The 20,033-nt window shown below is 49.6% G+C and overlaps 1 long non-coding RNA gene across 1 annotated transcript; it reads left to right on the top strand.

Moving 5' to 3' along the window:
- The first annotated feature begins 3,733 nt into the window (after positions 1 to 3,733).
- LOC146079555 (uncharacterized) lies at positions 3,734 to 5,767 on the top strand. The gene is made up of 2 exons (XR_014474605.1): positions 3,734 to 3,839; positions 5,342 to 5,767. It is a non-coding gene; the product is annotated as an uncharacterized LOC146079555 (long non-coding RNA).
- Positions 5,768 to 20,033: the final 14,266 nt, after the last annotated feature.

Below are 20,033 nucleotides of genomic sequence, written 5' to 3'. Positions count from 1 at the left end.
CCCCCGTGTGTATGCTGTGCCTCCCCAGTGTGTATGCTGTGCCCCCCCATTGTGTATGCTGTACCCCCCGTGTGTATGCTGTGCCCCCCCTTGTGTATGCTGTGCCCCCTCCGTGAGTATGCTGTGCCCCCCCTCCGTGTGTATGCTGTTCCCTGGCCCCCCAGTGCCCCCGTGTGTACACTGTTCCGTGCCCCCCTGTGTATGCTGTTCCCTGCCCCCCAGTGCCCCCGTGTGTACGCTGTTCCCTGCCCCCAGTGCCCCAGTGTGTACGCTGTTCCCTGCCCCACAGTGCCCCCGTGTGTATGCTGTTCCCTGCCCCCCAGTGCCCCCGTGTGTAAGCTCTTCCCTGCCCCTGTGTGTATGCTGTCTCCCCCCAGTGCCCCCTTGTGTACGCTGCCCCCCCCAGTGCCCCCGTGTGTACGCTGCCCCCCCAGTGCTCCCGTGTGTACGCTGTCCCCCCCCAGTGCTCCCGTGTGTGCGCTGTCCCCCCAAGTGCCCCCGTGTGTATGCTGCCTCCCCCCAGTGCTTCCGTGTGTATAGTTCACCCCGTGTGTATGCTGTGCCCCTCCCCGTGTGTATGCTGTGCCCCCCCGGTGTGTATGCTGTGCCCCCCCCAGTGTGTATGCTGTGCCCCCCCCCCAGTGTGTATGCTGTGCCCCCCCCAGTGTGTATGCTGTGCCCCCCCCAGTGTGTATGCTGTGCCCCCCCCCGTGTGTATGCTGTGCCCCCCCCCTCGTGTATGCTGTGCCCCCTTTGTGTGTATGCTGTGCCCCCTTAGTGTGTATGCTGTGCCCCCCTCCGTGTGTACGCTGTTCCTTGCCCCCCTATGTATGCTGTTCCCTGCCCCCCAGTGCCCCCGTGTGTACACTGTTCCCTGCCCCCCAGTACCCCCGTGTGTATGCTGTTCCCTGCCCCGTGTGTACGCTGTTCCCTGCCCCCCAGTGCCCCCGTGTGTACGCTGCCCCCACCAGTGCCCCCGTGTGTCCGCTGTTCCCTGCCCCCCCAGTGCCCCCGTGTGTACGCTGTTCCCTGCCCCACAGTGCCCCCGTGTGTATGCTGTTCCCTGCCCCCAGTGCCCCCGTGTGTATGCTGTTCTCTGCCCCCAGTGCCCCCGTGTGTACGCTGTTCCCTGCCCCTGTGCCCCCGTGTGTACGCTGTACCCCCCAGTGCCCCCGTGTGTACGCTGTACCCCTTAGTGCCCCCGTGTGTACGCTGTCTTCCCCCCCAGTGCCCCTTGTGTGTGCTCTGTCCCCCCCAGTTCACCCGTGTGTGCTATGTCCCCCCCCCCAGGGCCCCTGTGTGTGTTCTGTCCCCCCCCCCCAGTGCCCCTGTGTCTGCTCTGCCCCCCCCCCCCCCCAGTGCCCTCGTGTGTGCTCTGTCCTCCCCCCCGGTGCCCCGCCCCCGTGTGTGCTCTGCCGACCCCCCCGGTGCCCCCGTGTGTGCTCTGCCGACCCCCCCGGTGCCCCCGTGTGTGCTCTGCCCCCCCCCAGTGCCCTCGTGTGTGCTCTGTCCCCCCCCAGTGCCCTCGTGTGTGCTCTGTCCCCCCCCAGTGCCCTCGTGTGCGCTCTGTCCCCCCCAGTGCCCTCGTGTGTGCTCTGTCCCCCCCCCCCCAGTGCCCTCATGTGTGCTTTGTCCCCCCCAGTGCCCTCGTGTGTGCTCTGTACCCCCCAGTGCCCCCGTGTGTATGCTGCCCCCCAGTACCCCGTGTGTACGCTGTTCCCTCACCCCCCAGTGCCCCCGTGTATATGCCGTTCCCTGCCCCCGTGTGTACGCTGTTCCATGCCCCCCAGTGCCCCTGTGTGTACGCCGTTCCCTGCCCCCGTGTGTACGATGACCCCCCCAGTGCCCCCATGTGTATGCTGCCCCCCCAATGCCCCCGTGTGTGCGCTGTGTCCCCCAGTGCCCCCGTGTGTGCGCTGTGTCCCCCAGTGCCCCCGTGTGTGCGCTGTGTCCCCCAGTGCCCCCGTGTGTGCGCTGTGTCCCCCAGTGCCCCCGTGTGTGCGCTGTGTCCCCCAGTGCCCCCGTGTGTGCGCTGTGTCCCCCAGTGCCCCCGTGTGTGCGCTGTGTCCCCCAGTGCCCCCGTGTGTGCGCTGTGTCCCCCAGTGCCCCAGTGTGTGCGCTGTCACCCCCCAGTTCCCCCTTGTGTACACTGCCTCCCCCAAGTGCTTTCGTGTGTACAGTGCCCCCGTGTGTATGCTGTCCCCCCCAGTGCCTCCGTGTGTATGCGCCCCCCCCAGTGCCCCTGTGTGTGCGCCGCTCCCCCAGTGCCTCCGTGTGTACGCTGCCTCCCTCCAGTGCTTCTGTGTGTACAGTGCCCCCGTGTGTATGCTGCCCCACCAGTGCCCCTGTGTGTATGCTGTGCCCCCCTGTGTGTATGCTGTGCCCCCCCGGTGTGTATGCTGTGCCCCCCCGGTGTGTATGCTGTGCCCCCCCCCGGTGTGTATGCTGTGCCCCCCCGGTGTGTATGCTGTGCCCCCCCGGTGTGTATGCTGTGCCCCCCCGGTGTGTATGCTGTGCCCCCCTGGTGTGTATGCTGTGCCCCCCCGGTGTGTATGCTGTGCCCCCCCCCCGGTGTGTATGCTGTGCCCCCCCGGTGTGTATGCTGTGCCCCCCCCCCCCCCCGGTGTGTATGCTGTGCCCCCCCCCCCCCCGGTGTGTATGCTGTGCCCCCCCCGGTGTGTATGCTGTGCCCCCCCCCGGTGTGTATGCTGTGCCCCCCGGTGTGTATGCTGTGCCCCCCTCTGTGTGTGCGCTGTGCCCCCCTCTGTGTGTGCGCTGTGCCCCCTCTGTGTGTGCGCTGTGCCCCCCTCTGTGTGTGCGCTGTGCCCCCCTCTGTGTGTGCGCTGTGCCCCCCTCTGTGTGTGCGCTGTGCCCCCCTCTGTGTGCGCTGTGCCCCCCTCCTTGTGTGCGCTGTGTCCCCCTCCGTGGGTGCGCTGTGCCCCCCTCCGTGGGTGCGCTGTGCCCCCCTCCGTGCGTCCGCTGTGGCCCCCCTCCGTGCGTCCGCTGTGGCCCCCCTCCGTGCGTCCGCTGTGGCCCCCCTCCGTGCGTCCGCTGTGGCCCCCCTCCGTGCGTCCGCTGTGGCCCCCCTCCGTGCGTCCGCTGTGGCCCCCCTCCGTGCGTCCGCTGTGGCCCCCCTCCGTGCGTCCGCTGTGGCCCCCCTCCGTGCGTCCGCTGTGGCCCCCCTCCCTGCGTCCGCTGTGGCCCCCCTCCCTGCGTCCGCTGTGGCCCCCCTCCCTGCGTCCGCTGTGGCCCCCCTCCCTGCGTCCGCTGTGGCCCCCCTCCGTGCGTCCGCTGTGGCCCCCCTCCGTGCGTCCGCTTTGGCCCCCCTCCCTGCGTCCGCTGTGGCCCCCCTCCGTGCGTCCGCTGTGGCCCCCCTCCGTGCGTCCGCTGTGGCCCCCCTCCGTGCGTCCGCTGTGGCCCCCCTCCGTGCGTCCGCTGTGGCCCCCCTCCGTGCGTCCGCTGTGGCCCCCCTCCGTGCGTCCGCTGTGGCCCCCCTCCGTGCGTCCGCTGTGGCCCCCCTCCGTGCGTCCGCTGTGGCCCCCCTCCGTGCGTCCGCTGTGGCCCCCCTCCGTGCGTCCGCTGTGGCCCCTCTCAGTGTGTACGCTGTCCCCACCCCCTCCCTGTGTACGCTGTGCCCCCCCCCTCCGTGTGTACGCTGTGCCCCCTATATAATTATTATTATTATATTTCCTGCCCAGACGCAGACCTCCCCATGCTACCGCCGGGACTCATTCGCTTCCACAGGCTGCGGACCAGATTCAGGCGCTTCATTGAGTTGCCTCTGCCACCGGGAAGGCAGAAAGAAGCCACTCGGCCATCAGAGGAGCAGCTGCACCCAGGTAAATTCGTCCCCCCACTGTCCCTGTGTGTACCCTGGCCCCCACCCCACTGTCCCTGCGTGTACCCTGGCCCCCACCCCACTGTCACTGCGTGTACCCTGGCCCCCACCCCACTGTCCCTGCGTGTACCCTGCCCCCCCCCCACTGTCCATGTGTGTACCCTGGCCCCCACCCCACTGTCCCTGTGTGTACCCCCCCAGTGCCCCCGTGTGTACGCTGTCCACCCCAGTGCCCCGTGTGTACGCTGTTCCCCCCCCCCCCAGTGCCCCCTAGTGTACGCTGTTCCCCCCCCCTCCCAGTGCCCCCCGTGTGTACGCTGTTCCCCCCCCAGTGCCCCCGTGTGTACGCTGTTCCCCTCCCCCCCCAATGCCCCCGTGTGCGCGCTGTCCCCCCAAATGCCCCCGTGTGCGTGCTGTCCCCCCCCCCCAGTGCCCCCGTGTGTGCTCTGTCCCCCCCCCGTGCCCTCGTGTGCGCGCTGTCTCCCCCACAGTGCCCCCGTTTGCGCGCCTTCCCCCACAGTGCCCCTGTGTGTGCGCTGTCCCCCCAATGCCCCCGTGTGTACGCTGTCCCCCCCTCCCCCTTCCCAGTGCCCCCATGGGTACGCTGCCCCACCCCTCAGTGCCCCCATGGGTATGCTGCCCCCCCTCAGTGCCCCCATGGGTACACTGCCCCCCCTCAGTGCCCCCCATAGTGTAATGGGCAATACGGTGTTTTCTATAAAGTGTAATGGGCAGTACAATGTTTGCTATAAAGTGTAATGGGCAGTACAGTGTTTGCTATAAAGTGTAATGGGCAGTACAGTGTTTGCTATAAAGTGTAATGGGCAGTACGGTGTTTGCTATAAAGTGTAATGGGCAGTACGGTGTTTGCTATAAAGTGTAATGGGCAGTACGGTGTTTGCTATAAAGTGTAATGGGCAGTATGGTGTTTGCTATATAGTGTAATGGGCAGTACGGTGTTTGCCATAAAGTGTAATGGGCAGTACGGTGTTTGCTTTAAAGTGAAATGGGCATTACGGTGTTTGCTATAAAGTGTAATGGGCAGTACGGTGTTTGCTATAAAGTGTAATGGGCAGTACGGTGTTTGCTATAAAGTATAATGGGCAGTATGGTGTTTGCAATAAAGTGTAATGGGCAGTACAGTGTTTGTTATAAAGTGTAATGGGCAGTACGGTGTTTGCTATAAAGTGTAATGGGCATTAGGGTATTTGCTATAAAGTGTAATGGGCAGTACGGTGTTTGCTATAAAGTGTAATGGGCAGTACGGTGTTTGCTATAAAGTGTAATGGGCATTACGGTGTTTGCTATAATGCGTAATGGGCATCACGGTGTGTGGCATAGCTTAATGGTCATTATGGCATGTGGCCTTTTACTATATTGGATCATCTCATCGTGATCCCAAAATAAAACTTTATTGATTTATTAACAACAGTATAAATGATGTTAGAGATTTTTTTTTCAAAATTTAAAAAAACTTTCCTTTTTGAAAAATTTCAAATTTAGATTTTGACCATTTTTATTGAAATATATCCACATCTGAAGAAGGAACCAGATTCCGAAACATGTTATGAGGATGCCAACACTCTGACGGGAGGACTCTGCTGTAACACCATTGTATCCCCATCCAAAGCCTGTGCGGTGGTGCTTTCATTCCTGCTACCCGGGACCCACCATCTATAGCACCCAGCCCACCGCACCTCCCTGGAATGGTGAGATAAAAGTATCACCTCACCTCCCTGGAATGGTGAGATAAAAGTATCAGATTGCCCCGTCGTGTTCATTGTACATGCACCTTGAAACACCTATGCATTGTCACTTTGGAATTGAAAAATTGTACTGCTGCTGCACTTGCACTTTGTGTACCCTTTTGCATTTGCACTTTTTAAACTGTGATTTGTATGTTAAATAAATCTTTGTTCTGGTAAAATATTCCCCATTGTGGGTCCAGATTATTCACATATCCACTCCGGAATATTTGCACCTAACCTGTTGACCTAACCTTCCATTGAGATATACTGCTGTTTATAACTCATATGAAAGCCCATAAATTAAACCTTGTCCAACTCTTTACCTCAATTTCATCTTTGAAGGCATATTAACTTCACAAACCAATGTACGTTAGCCTAAGAATTTGAAGTTCTCAAGTTTTGAAGTTTTAGGAGAGTTTATGCCCTACAGTAAAGCTTCTACACGCTGGGTGTCATGCTCATTGCCAGGGGTTTCATGGGCTGGATGTCTTGCCTGTTGACAGAGGTTTCATGCACTGGGACGGGTGTCATACTCATTGCCAGGGGTTTGTAATGCTCACTGCCAGGGGTTTGAAATTCTAGTGGCCAGGGTTAATGCTTGTTGCCAGGGTGTGTTATCGTTAAACATTTAAATAAATCCAATGTTTATTCTTTGTGAAATTTTAGATTTCTGAATTAAAAAAATAAATTGAAAAAAAGCTATGAAATTCCATTGACAAAAAACCTTACGGTTTCACATGTCCCATTAAGGCTTCTTACACATGATCTGGCATTTCTGAAACCTGTTGTAACTCTTCCACTCAAACGCCAAAAAGCAATGAAATTACGATCATTAAGGCTGACGCCTTAATGGACGTGTTCCTTGCGCAATACAGATATGGTACGCCATCACAGCCTGTGGGTAAGTGCAGATTCAGCACTCTCACAGAGTGAGATTGCTGTCACTCACACAATGGTGGAGCTGCTAATTCACAGATTTGTGTGCTCATTGGAATACACACATGCAGTCTATGCAACTGAAGGTCTGAGCAGTTATGTGGCGCACTCATCCTAATAAGTACCTGCAATCATCTAAAACTGTCTATACCTCTGAATTACTATAGTGTTCATTCTAGCACCCACCATCTTTGAAAACCCATGCAGTTCCTCTTCCTTGCCTGGGGTGTAGCGGTCTGTTGTAGTAATTCTAGCACAGTGTGGTCTGTATATCAGCACAGCAAACCAGACCTGTGCTAGAAACACTACAGCAGACAGCAACACCCCAGACAGGGTAGAGGAACTGCATGGGTTTTCAAAGATGGCAGGTGCTAGAATAAACATTATAACTAGAACTATCCCACTGAGGGTCCAACATCTTTCACACTCACTACATATATCCATTTCATTTAGTATTCACATGCAGTTACCAGAAACATCTTTCATAATTGCAAAAACTATAATACTCCCAACTACTATGCATCTACACTTTCTTCTCCTATACGCCTTCAGGCTGCTATGTCTTCCCCAATCCCTACTGCTGTGTGTATTCCCTCATCCGCACCAATGTGTCTTTTCCCATCTGCGCTGCCCTGTTTTTCCACACCGATGCCACTCTGTTTCTTTCTATCTGTGCCAATGCATCCCCATCTATTAGTGATACTCTGTCCCCCCCTCCATCCATGCTGCTCTGCCCTTCTCATCCATGCCACAGTTTCCTTACATCTGTACTGCTCTCTCTCTCCTATCTGGTCCACTCTGTCTTTTCTCCAACTGCTTCACTGTTTCCCACCCAATCGCATCACTCTGTCTTACCTCCCCCAATCTGTGCCATGGTTTTCCACCCATCCGCATTTGTTAGTCTCCCATCAGTGCTGCTTAGCCTTTCCACAATCTACGCATTTCTATTCCTCCTCATCTGCACCACACTGTCTCCTCCCCCAATCAACACCACTTTTACCCCATCCGCTCAACTCTCTTTTGCTCAGACCTTCAGTTGCATAGACTGCATGTGTGTATTCCAATGAGCACACAAATCTGTGAATTAGCAGCTCCACCATTGTGTGAGTGACAGCAATCTCACTCTGTGAGAGTGCTGAATCTGCACTTACCCACAGGCTGTGATGGCGTACCATATCTGTATTGCGCAAGGAACACGTCCATTAAGGTGTCAGCCTTAATGATCGTAATTTCATTGCTTTTTGGCGTTTGAGTGGAAGAGTTACAACAGGTTTCAGAAATGCCAGATCATGTGTAAGAAGCCTTAATGGGACATGTGAAACCGTAAGGTTTTTTGTCAATGGAATATATATATATATATATATATATATATATATATATAATGCAAAGATGGCACCAGTGTTAATCACCTTTATGGTCACCAGCAGATACAATAAATAAATTTCCTTTACTGAAAGTTCAGTTGGGAGTTATAATGCTTTATAAACACGGTCCCTCTTCTGCAGGGCGGCTGCTACTCTCCAAAAATTTTCTGTCCAGGAACACTCTCGAATGGATCTATGGATAAAGGTGAGAGGAAGTGCCTACTAGTGTAATATGTTACTAACTTTCAAAGTTCAAAACCCTTCACCATGTGGAAAGGAGCTCCCCCAAAAGTAAATGAGTACCGTAGTCAGTGGTATACTGTACCACCACTGTGATTTGAGCCTATATTCAGTATCCTGGGTTTATCAAGTGCATTCAGAGACCCTCAGATGTCTATTTTTCTCTCCATTGACATTTTATGGACATTCCCCATTCAATGTATAGGAATTTTTACAAAAATATATAAAGGAGATAATAGTGTAATACAGTAACACAAGTTTATTTACACAAAACGATGACAACTCAGTTGTCGTTACTGGTGTGTGCTTTGCCGGCACCCAGGAGGTCAGTCACTGTCCACCAAATATATTACGCAACGCGTTTCATTCTCTGCAATTAATGCTGGACTTCTTCAGGAGTGTAAAGGGAAATATATGGCAGTCACTGTATTTATACCAGTACTAATTACCAGTTACCAGCCCAATAGAAGACGTTTTCCTGCATTCGTGGTAAACAGCTTCCGGACCCGGCAGTTGGAACGCACACATCACTAGAAAAAGTGTAGTGCGCAAAAAAAAATCCAAATTGGGATATAGCTTTAAATAGCACTTTAGGTTCACTTTCAACCTGGCTGCTCATCCAATACCTGGATCCTCAGGTAATAGAAATCTAAAAAAAACAATAGACAGGAGCACTCCATAGTGCAATATCAAACAGACAAGTTTTTATTCCTTTTAAAATTCAAGCAAGTAAAAGTACAGGGTCACGTACCACAATGAATGGTTAAGAACAATCCTTGTGTAAAAAGATTAATTCTCTGTGCCCCGCTCAGAATGCTGGAAGCGGCTGGGCTTGTTCAGTGGATAGACAAGTCGATGATGCTAGGCCATGCCTCTACGCGTTTTATCACTAAGGACTTCATGCCACCCCACACAGACAATCAGGTGAGATGGAGGGAGCCAGTCCATTTGTCTAGGACTGTGCTCCAAATTGAACTCCCTGAATATTGCATTACTGTGACCCTGGGGGACAGTCTCGTGGAGGTGCAGGGATAGTGGATGCTAAAAGGCAGGAGTCCACTGCGCCGCACTGACAATGGCTGTGGAAGTTTAAAACAGGAGTCGGGGGAAGGAGAGATTCAGAGCGCTGGAGTGGCAGTACAGCCCTGCTGTAAAGAAGATCATACCACATTTGTGTGAATTGAGAAACCGTGGTGGCAGCACGGTAACTCCTAATCCAAACCCCAATATATGGTCCTGCGGGTAGAAGATCGATCCAGAGGTTGGGTGAGACTGTAATAATCTCTTTACTCTGTCTATCCCCTTATCCACCAGGGAGGCTTTGAATGGTCTTTTGAATGCACAATAGTCGAGTATCCTTACCCGGGAATAACATCAACATATGCGATTATTTGGCAGTGCAAATTTATTACCTTAAAAGGGTCTAGTGGTTCTCCTTTTTCAAAACAAAACTGTGGATATTTTTTTGACTGTTTGTATGTTTTTTTTATTGACTTTTTATTGGAAATTATCTTCTTGGTCTGGAAATTTTTCACATTATTTTTAAAAAAGATTTTTTCTTGCTTTTTATTGCGAATTAAATAAAAATTGTACTTTTTTCACGGACTACACAAACACATTCATAGTAGGGATAATTTTTGCTGTGAGACAAATAACTGCAATTCCAAAAAGTCCCATGACACAATTTATTTGATATCGGCGGCTTATTTTATTCCATAAAATGACAGAGGCACGCAGGAGATGCTGTCAGCGGCCCAAAAAAGGTGGCCAATCTGTTGAAATCAGATCACTGTATTTTGGCCACTGTGCTTTATCCCAGGTATTGCAAACCTGTATCTTTGTTTCTGATGGACAAAAATCTGCAGAGGCGCAAGGAGCTGTTGGTGAAAAAATGGTCAGCTCAAGCAGAATGTGATATGGCAACATCTCCTTCTTTCATTTCTCCAGAAACTGCAGGAGAAAACTGCATTTTCAAAACACACCCACTATAATGTCGGACATGTCTACTGTCACTGCATATGAGGAGGTCTCCATTGAAAGAATGGTGGAGGATTATTTATTTCTTCAGTGACAGTATCCAAGTAGGCATGTCAGACAGTCCATTTATTATTTACAGTTTCTTATATAACGCAGCATATTCCAATGTGCATTACAATTGGAACAACAGTGATAAAATAAACTGGGTAGTCCTAGTAACAGACTGATATGGAGGTAGAAGGGCACTGATTGCTAGCTTACAATCATGTTATAAATTGGCAGGAAAAAGATGCAATATTTCAGTTGGGCCTTGCACAAACTATCTTTGTTTTACTCCAGTGTGAATTTTACAACAGTATAACTGGACTGCAATTATACAGCTGTATCATTGGACTTGAATTATACAGCTGTATCACTGGACTTTAACGGCAGTATCACTGGACTGGAATTATACAGCAGTATCACTGGACTGGATTTATACAGCAGTATCACTGGATTGGATTTTAATATCTGTATTACTGGACTTTAACAGCAGTATCACTGGACTGGACTTTAATGACAGTATCCCTGTACTAGAATTGTACAGCTGTATCACTGGACTTTAATGGCAGTATCACTGGACTGGAATTATGCAGCAGTATCACTGGACTGGAATTGTACAGCTATATCACTGAACTTTAATGGCAGTATCACTGGACTGGAATTATGCTGCAGTATAACTGGACTGGAATTATACAGCTGTATCACTTGTCTTTAACGGCAGTATCACTGGACTGGAATTATGCAGCAGTATCACTGGGCTGGAATTTGAAAGCTGTATCAATGTACTTTAATGGCAGTGTCACTGGACTGGAATTATGCAGCAGTATCACTGGACTATAATTTGACAGATGTATCACTGGACTTTAATGGCAGCATCACCGGACTTGACTTATTCAAAAGTATCACTAGACTGAAATTATACAGCTGTATCACTGAACTTTAATGGCAGTATCACTGGACTGGAATTATGCTGCAGTATAACTGGACTGGAATTATACAGCTGTATCACTGGACTTTAACGGCAGTATCACTGGACTGGAATTATGCAGCAGTATCACTGGGCTGGAATTTGACAGCTGTATCAATGTACTTTAATGGCAGTGTCACTGGACTGGAATTATGCAGCAGTATCACTGGACTATAATTTGACAGATGTATCACTGGACTTTAATGGCAGCATCACCGGACTTGAATTATTCAAAAGTATCACTAGACTGGAATTATACAGCTGTATAACTGAACTTTAATGGCAGTATCACTGAACTGGAATTATGTTGATGTATCACTGGACTGGAATGATATAGCTGTATCAATGGACTTTAATGGCAGTATCACTGGACTGGGATTATGCAGCAGTATCACTGGACTGGAATTTGACAGCTGTATCACTGGACTGAAATTATACAGCTGTATCACTGGACTGGAATTATACAGCAGTTTAACTGGACTAGAATTATAGCTGTATTGCTGTAGAGGGACTATACAGAACCAATGGACTTTTTTGGCAAAACAGGACACTAGCAACACTAGGCAGCACAGGACACCAGTATCACAGGACAACAGCTGCACTAGGCCTCTGATGTGCGGGAGGAAGTGCGCACTGCCTGGCCGGGTGGAGGGGGGAGGAGGCGGGAAGCAGAGGAGAGGGAAGTGTGGAGGACTGCGGGAGAGACTGAGACAGGCACATACCCGGCTCCCTCTACCCAGCATCTTTCTGGCAAATGTAAGGTCAATTATAAATAAAATGGATGAACTGAGATTGTACCTTAGATACAATAAAATATTTTTGCACTGCAATGTGACGATTTTCACAGAAACATGGCTAAACAGTGATATATCATACAGCAGTATTGGGTTGGATGGACGGTGTGTAATGCGGGCAAACAGAACATTCATTGACTGTGGGAAATCCAGGGGAGGCGGACTGTGCATTTATATAAATAAATCTTGGTGCACGGACTCTGTGGTTGTGAAACAGCATTGCTCGGCTGACCTGGAATTACTGCAGACCATTTTACTTGCAACGGGAGTTCACTTCTGTCTTTGTCACAGCAGTTTATGTTCCACTGGATGCAGTGGCAAAAATTGCTATGAAAGAGCTGCATATGGTTACCAGTAAGCAGCAGACAGCTCATCCGGAGGCTGCATTTATAATTGCTGGGGACTTTAACCATACTAATTTAAAAACCGTGCTTCCAAAATTTCAACAGCATGTCTCCTGTAACACTAGGGGAGATAAAATTCTGGACCATATTTATACAAATATTGCTGGGGATTATTCTGCAACGGCTCTCCCCAAACTTGGGACAGTCAGATCATCTATCCCTATTTCTTACCCCGCTTATACAGCGAGAAAAGCTGGAAGTGAGAGATATCAAGGTCTGGCCAAGTGGGGCTGATGCTGTGTTGCGGGAAAAGTTTGAGCATACAGATTGGAGTACATTTAGGCCACGGGTTGATGATGGTTCACATTCGCATGTGGACATTGATATCTATGCTGCTACAGTGCTGGACTATATCAATAGAAATATTGATAAGGTTACATCCCGGAAACAGATTATTGTGTACCCCAATCAGAAGCCATGGAATAAATGGGGAGGTTCGGCTTCTGCTAAAAGCTCGTAACATCGCCTTTAGGAATGTGGATGCAAAAGCCTATAATATATCTAGGGAAAATCTGAAGAGGGGGATTGTAAAAGCAAAGCATTAGTATAAGCTGAAAATAGAGGAGCTTTTTTTAAAATCTGACTCCCGACGCATGGGGCAGGGTATCCAGGTCGTTATCGACTATAAGCCAGGGTTTTCTAACTCAGGGACCTCAGATGTCTCCTTTTTAGACAAGCTGAATTACTATGCACGTTTTGATAGAGAGAACTATGAGAAGGTAACTAAACTGCCTTTAAGTGGTCAGCCTCTTGTTTTGTCATTAGAGGAGGTTGGTGCGGCACTGGGTCGGATTGATGTGGGCAAGTTGGCTGGACCTGATGGTATACCCGGGGCGGGCTCTTAGAGTATGTGTGGGGCAGTTGGCAGGGGTTTTTAGAGAACTTTTCAATCTATCCTTGTCTGAGTCAACTGTTCCATCATGCTTTAAGAGTACTGCTATTATCACATTGCCTAAGATAACTAGCCCAAAAGGGTTGTGGCGCTTACGCCAATTATTCTGAAAAGTTTTGAACAGCTGGTATTGGCGCATTTGAAGGACAGTCTTTCCCCCTTGTTGGATCCATATCAGTTTGCGTACCTTAAGAATAGGAGCAAAGAGGATGCTATCTCCTTAATGCTACATTGAGTGTTGTCTCATTTAGACAGAAATAATACATATGCTAGACTATTGTTTGTGGACTTTAGTTCAGCATTCAATACGGTGATTCTGGCCACGTTGGTTAACAAACTATCTGGGCTGGGAATTAATAGTTTTATGTGCAACTGGATTGTGGATTTTTCGACTTACAGACCGCAGGTTCTTAGATCAGGATCCAATAGTTCCACACCCATTATACTAAACACAACACAGGGGTGACGCAGGGTTAAGTCCTTTTCTGTATTCTGTTTTCACTTGGGATTGTAAACCAGGTCTCATTAGCAATAATGATGAAATGGCTTATAGGGAGTAGATACGATCTCTTGCTGTTTGGTGTGGTGACAATAATCTGTTGCTTAATACTAGTAAAACAAAAGAGATTATTGTTGATTTTAGGAAGCAGAAATTCAAGCAGGTTACTCCTATTTAGATAAATGGGATGGAGGTAGAAAGGGTACCAAGTTTTAAGTTTTTAGGTACCTACATTTCGGAGGACCTTTCCTGGTCAGTTAACATCAAGGGTTTAGTGAAGAAGGCCCATCAACACCTTTTCTTTCTAAGGGTGCCAAAAAGACATAATTTGTCAACAAGTATAATGATGAATTTTTACCGCTGTACGATAGAAAGTATCCTTACCAACTGTGTTACAGTTTGGTATGGGAATTGTACAATACAGGAGCGTAAGATGCTGCAGAGAGTACTTAAAATGGTGGAGTGGATTGTGGGGATTACATTACCATCAGTGGAAGCTATCCAGCGGAAGCGCTGTATGCACCATGCGCATAATATTGTAAGGGATCCAACGCATCCAGCACAGGGCTTATTTACACTTTTGCCACCTGGCAAGCATTTTAGATGTCTTAAAAATAGGACTAGCAGACTGAGGAATAGTTTCTTTCCTTCAGCTGTTTTAGCATTAAATACTGGTTAGTGTTTACGATAACAGTTTTTTAGGTCCTGTATAGTTTTTTTATGTATTGGGTATAAGTGTTTGTTGATGTATACTGGATTATGGTCAGAAATTAAAACTTAATTTTGTTGTCCTGTCATGGGGCAATGACAATAAACAAATCTGAATCTGAATCATCATAAGGAAGAATGCATAGCATAAGAACAACTACACTCCCTACAACTCGTGCAGCTCCAGCGCTCGCCAGATCCCCTATGCTGGTGAGCGCTGGCAGAGAGGCACTCCATCTGATTAGGACACTTGAGTGTCTCACACGTACGCACGTCCCAGTCACTAGGTGGTGGGGAGCGGAAACCCTGCCTATCTCTGCATCAGGGAGATGGGCAGGGTTAGGGGTGGTGCAAGGAGGCGGTGGGGTCCGTCGGGGAGGCGACGGGAGGTGCCGAAGAACTCTGTTGGAATGTGGCATGCGAGTGTCTCGTGCACGCGCCCCCCTTCCTACAGTTGGCGGGGGCTGGTGAAGGCTGAATGAGTCGGGCTCCATCTGTATGTTTAGTTCTGTGTTCCCTGTATTTTTCTAATTGTGTGCCCTATGCACAGCACTGTGAACCACTTGTAGCACCTTATAAATAAAATGTATATGTATAATAATAATAATAATAATAATAATAATAATAATAGACTTTAAAACCTCCTCTGTTAAATGTGATTAGTCTTGCACTGTGTATGGTAAGCCTAGTTATAGTTTAGAAATGGCAAAATATAGCAGAATTTTGTATATGAAATAACATTGTCATAATCATCATTTACTATATGCTCTTTGGCCACGCACAAAATCTTTTTTAGATTTATACTGTATGCATTTTCCCCAGGCTGCTTGTGTTTGCATGTCATTACTGTATTTGTCCTGCTGTACATTATGTCTCTATCCCCCCATAACTACTGTAGCATAAACTCCGGAATTGCACACCATTTGCATTAATGTATACTATGGGCGAAATGTAATAGGGTGCGATTTTTAGACATGTGCGATTTTTGGTCAAAAACGTCCAAAATCGCACATTTTCCGAAAATCGCACATTTAATAGGTTGAAAATCGCGGTAAAAAAATCGCACTTTTTACCGCGAAATCGCACTTCTGGGACAGCGCTACAGAAGCTGTTAGAGGCAACGGAGAAAGCCGGTTCTCCCCGCTGCCTGTCATTGCGGGGGGAGCCGGCTGTGAAGCAGCCAGACCAACGCTGGATCCACAAATGGTAAGTATGCTGGTGTAAAAGTGAGGTGTGTGTGTAATAAACTTTTACTTCTCTGTGTGTGTGTTTTTTATAAACATTCTTTTTACAGGTGGACTACAAGTCCCAGCGGGCCCATTAATGCCCCGCATGCTGGGACTTGTGGTTCTCCAAGTCCCAGCATGCGGGGGAGGTCTGCTGGCACTTGTAGTTCTCTGGTATAAAGCAATGTAACGTATGATCGATTTAACCCTATCAGGCCACTATCCACTGGCCACGGATGCCGGTGACAGCCCCGGGCTTCAGCCCTGGACGGGTGAAGCCTGGGGGGGGGACCCCTTTATTGGGGGGGGGGTCCCCACTCCTCCAGGTACCCCGTCCAAGGCTGACCAGCCACGGTGCTCATGTTTTGGCCGGGGGACCTTGTATAAAAAGTGTCCCCCGGCTGTGGCATGACACCGCGGGCTGTTGGAGCCCGGTGCTGGTTTCAAAATACGGGGGACCCCCAGATTTTTTGTCCCCCGTATTTTTGGAACCAGGACCGGTCCAAGAGTCAGGGGCTGGTTTCAGAAATACGGGGGACCCCTATGCTTTTTGTCCCCCGTATTTTTGGAACCAGGTCCGGCTCAATGAGCCCGGGGCTGGTTATGCTTAGGAGGGGGGTCCCCACGCCGTTTTTTTTTTAAACTTTTTTTTTTTTGCACAAAATCGCATTTATGAAAATGCGCACATTTTCATGACTGAAAATGCGCACATTTTCACGACTAAAAATCGCCCAAAATCGCGGCAAATCGCATTTTTTGCCGCTAATTCGCATCTCATTACATATGCAAATTCGCCGGAAAAAACACGATTTTTAAAGGTGCGATTTCTGGCGAGTTTGGAACTCGTCCAAAAATCACACCCTATTACATTTCGCCCTATATGTTTGCGCTCACTTTTAAGCACAAGCACAAATAGTTTTCATGTACGATACTCTACACAATCCGGCTACATACATAGTACTCATTCTGTATCAGGGCCTTTGTCTAGAAACAAGATTTTCACCAAATTTCATATATTCAAGGTCATCTCAAGGGAATTCATACTTTAAAGCAGCCAGGTTGCTAGTGAAGTGTAAATGTGACATTTCAGATGTATTTATCAAGGGAATAGCTTAAATAAATTGACCTTTTCTAAATCTACAGTGTGTGAAGGAGCTTCTCTTTTGACATCTTCACTGTAAAATCGTCTAAATATATGTACTTATATGATGTATTTTCTCTTTTCACAATGCAAAACATGTAGGTCATACTGTTAGCTTTCTGTGTGGCCTGTGGACAAATATTCATGATTCTGATTACTATACACAGATTTTAATACATATTTAGCACTTTGGAAATACAAGACGTTTATAGGTTTTCTTTCTTTAAAAATTAGAGCTTTCTATATAAAATTAACATTTACATTTCTCTAAACATATTGTTTACACAAACAAGCCAGTGACATGCGGTGAGGTCAGTGGCTGGTGACGCACCCGGCCAGGCTCCCACACCTGCAGCAGTTCAGCAGGCTAAGGGGGTTATTTTACTTAATTTGCATGCAGGGATGTTGGGGGTCTGTGCATTTCTGCGAGCACTTGCAAAATCGTTCTATGGTCGTGATCATCAAATGACTTTGTCCCAGCATAAAAGGGCTGTGAAAGATGTTTATGCAAAACCATCCATTTGCATGCCTACGGGGGATTGCGGCCTGCAAAGGATAGGTGGGCGGCCATGTGTGTGGCGGGTGGCGTTTGGTGGACTTGCAAAGCTGCTAGTCAGTTGCAGCTCTGTAAATCAACCAGAATAAGGTCCTAAGCTCCTGCACCAGCAGGGGTGTCAGAATGTTTTTTTCAGATTGGGGGAGGGCAAGAGGGCAAGATAAAATTTCATTTTGGTGGCCCCCCCACTACACACCTGACACTGTACTCCCCACACACACTATACAATTTGCTACCCCCCTTTCCTCACGAAGCTTGGCTATCAAAGCAAAAACCAAGCATGCAGCACACATTTCTAATGTGATGCTAACCACCCCACCTACCCATTCCAGTGCACATTAACATGTCACACTCCCCCCAGTACATATGAACATGTCACACTCCCCCCTACCCAGGGCAGCCAAGAGGAATGCCATGCCCCGGTAAAAATGTCGGGGCGTGGCCTAAGTGTGGGAGGTGTGGCCACCTCCTGCACTTAGGCCATGCCCCCAAATGTTTAGAGAGGGTAAACACTCTGATCTCAGCAGCAGCAGCACACGCCTATAGCATGTGCTGTGCTGACAGCAGGCTAAGCATGAGCATGTGCTGTCTACAGCACATGCTGTAGAAGTGTGTGCAGCTGTTGCTGCCTGGGAGGGATGGTGGGGAAATGGAGGGGTTGGACCAGGGCCCCTTCCTGGCCCCTCCAGAAAGCCAGGGCCCGGGTAACTAGTACTCACTCCCCCCTCTCAGCTGTCCTTCCCCTACCCCAGCATATATAACCGACTTCACATTTAGAAGGTGTGGCTGCTTGTGGTGCTGCTCCTCTGCCCATTCCTGCTGGCTCTTCCAGTGCACAGTCATGTGTGCACCATGCTCAGCTGAGCATAGGACTGGCAGCCTGGCTTCTGCTATGAGGGATGGGAGTGGAGAGGAGTGGGGAGAGAAGGGGAGTGGGCTGCACTGAAGGCTGCACATGCAAGTGAAGAGAGAGGGGAGGGGTATGCTGCTCCCTGTCTTTCATGTTACAGAGACAGGAGCATAGGGTAGGAGAAAAGGGAAGAGCCCCAACAGGAGGAGAATACACTGCTGCCACTGCTCTCTCTCTCTCCAGACCTGACAGCAGTGGCGTAACTATAAATTTTGCTCCCCCCTGCCAAAAAGTTTGTGGCGCCCATCCCCTCCAGGCTCCTCTCCAGCATATTTCCCCAGCATGTGAGGTGATGACGTCACACGCATAACGGAGAAGCTGAAGCAGGAGAGAGGAAGAGAGACCAACATACACTGCTGCTTCCCTTGACTCCGACGCATACCAGGCCGCCCCAGCACGTCCATCCACCCGCCCATCCTGTACACAGTAGCCAATAGCCGGCTCTGTGTACATTCAATTGAATCAGTGGGGGAATTTGACATCGCTGCCATGGCCCCACCCATGCTGTGGCTGACTTGCCTCCAGTGCTCAGTCAGTGGGCAGCAGCAGGCAGCAGCATGTCAGTGCGTTGAGTGGGTGCTGGTGCCCACACATACAGATGGAGCCAGCGTTGTCTTTGCAGGACATGGCGGCAGAATCACCAGCTGCCATCCCCCATCAGCCACCATCTGTATCTGCGCACGAGATGCGCCCGGATCCTCTTCCGATGGCGCTTCCCCCGGGTCCCCACCGGCTTGTCGGCGGTCACCCGGGGTCCCCACCGCCTCCCCTCACCCCCCTAAGCCTGTCCGACTCCCTGAAGCGGAGACAGACAGGGTTCCCATCGCCCCACCACCCAGAAACTGAGATGCGCGTCTCAGTCAGATGGACGCCGGGCTGCTGGCGGATCGCCAGCGGAGACAGTCTGACGATTCGCCAACAAGAGGGAGCCTGGCTCCATATGTACCCTGCTGCTGCTTGCTCCCCCAGGTGGCTGCTGGGCCTGCCTTACAGTAGTTACGCCACTGCCTGACAGTGACAGCAGGATGCAGTCAATGTCAGTGCTAAATCTGCTGCCCAGTAGACAATCACATCCGCTTCAGTGACAGGGGGGTGGTTTCATATTGGCTGAAAGCACCCCCCTGTAACTGAGGCACTTGTAGAGGTGCCTCTGATGCTAGTTTTTTTAATGGGTTTTTAAAGACTTCTGCCTGTTGCCACCCCCTGCCTGTCCCTTGCTTCCAGATATTGGTAATGTAAGCGGGAGGCACTGCTTTTATTGCCTCTGAAATCAATTTGAATAATATCCAAAATTGAAAATGATTAGATTACTCATAAGAGATACTTATGACACAGAAAATGTTTTATAATTATGTTATTTTTATTATTTAAATAATTAATGACAGAGGAGGCACTGCCTCCCCTGGCTGCTCATTAGGGCGGAGTGAAAAAAATTAAAATTGAGATATTCAAAATCGCCTAATGTGGAAAAGTTGAGATGACCTGAATAAGAAACGTGCAAAAGCGTTTTGATCTGAGTCAACATTTCTGTTCTGGCAAGAGTAGAGTTTTGGGGGGAATAGGGGGAGGAGGGATGTTCAGGGTCCGCACACGTTTTGTCCAATGTGGATAAATGTCCCAAAGATAATTTTTGGGGAGGTAAATGAGACACCTTATTTATAGATTTATGACGATGGGTGCTATCCAGGCAATATGGTGGACATAGGAGCAAGAAAGAAAAAGAATTGCACTGTGGATGCACACTGAAGAAGAGACAAAAGATTTTATTTGGGGGGAGAGTAAATTACCCCA

The sequence above is a fragment of the Crinia signifera genome, chromosome 5 (genome assembly GCF_055691185.1).
Source record: "Crinia signifera chromosome 5, ASM5569118v1, whole genome shotgun sequence".
Taxonomy (NCBI): domain Eukaryota; kingdom Metazoa; phylum Chordata; class Amphibia; order Anura; family Myobatrachidae; genus Crinia; species Crinia signifera.
The sequence above is the reverse complement of the archived record's forward strand: the minus strand, read 5'-3'. Positions and strand labels throughout refer to the sequence as shown.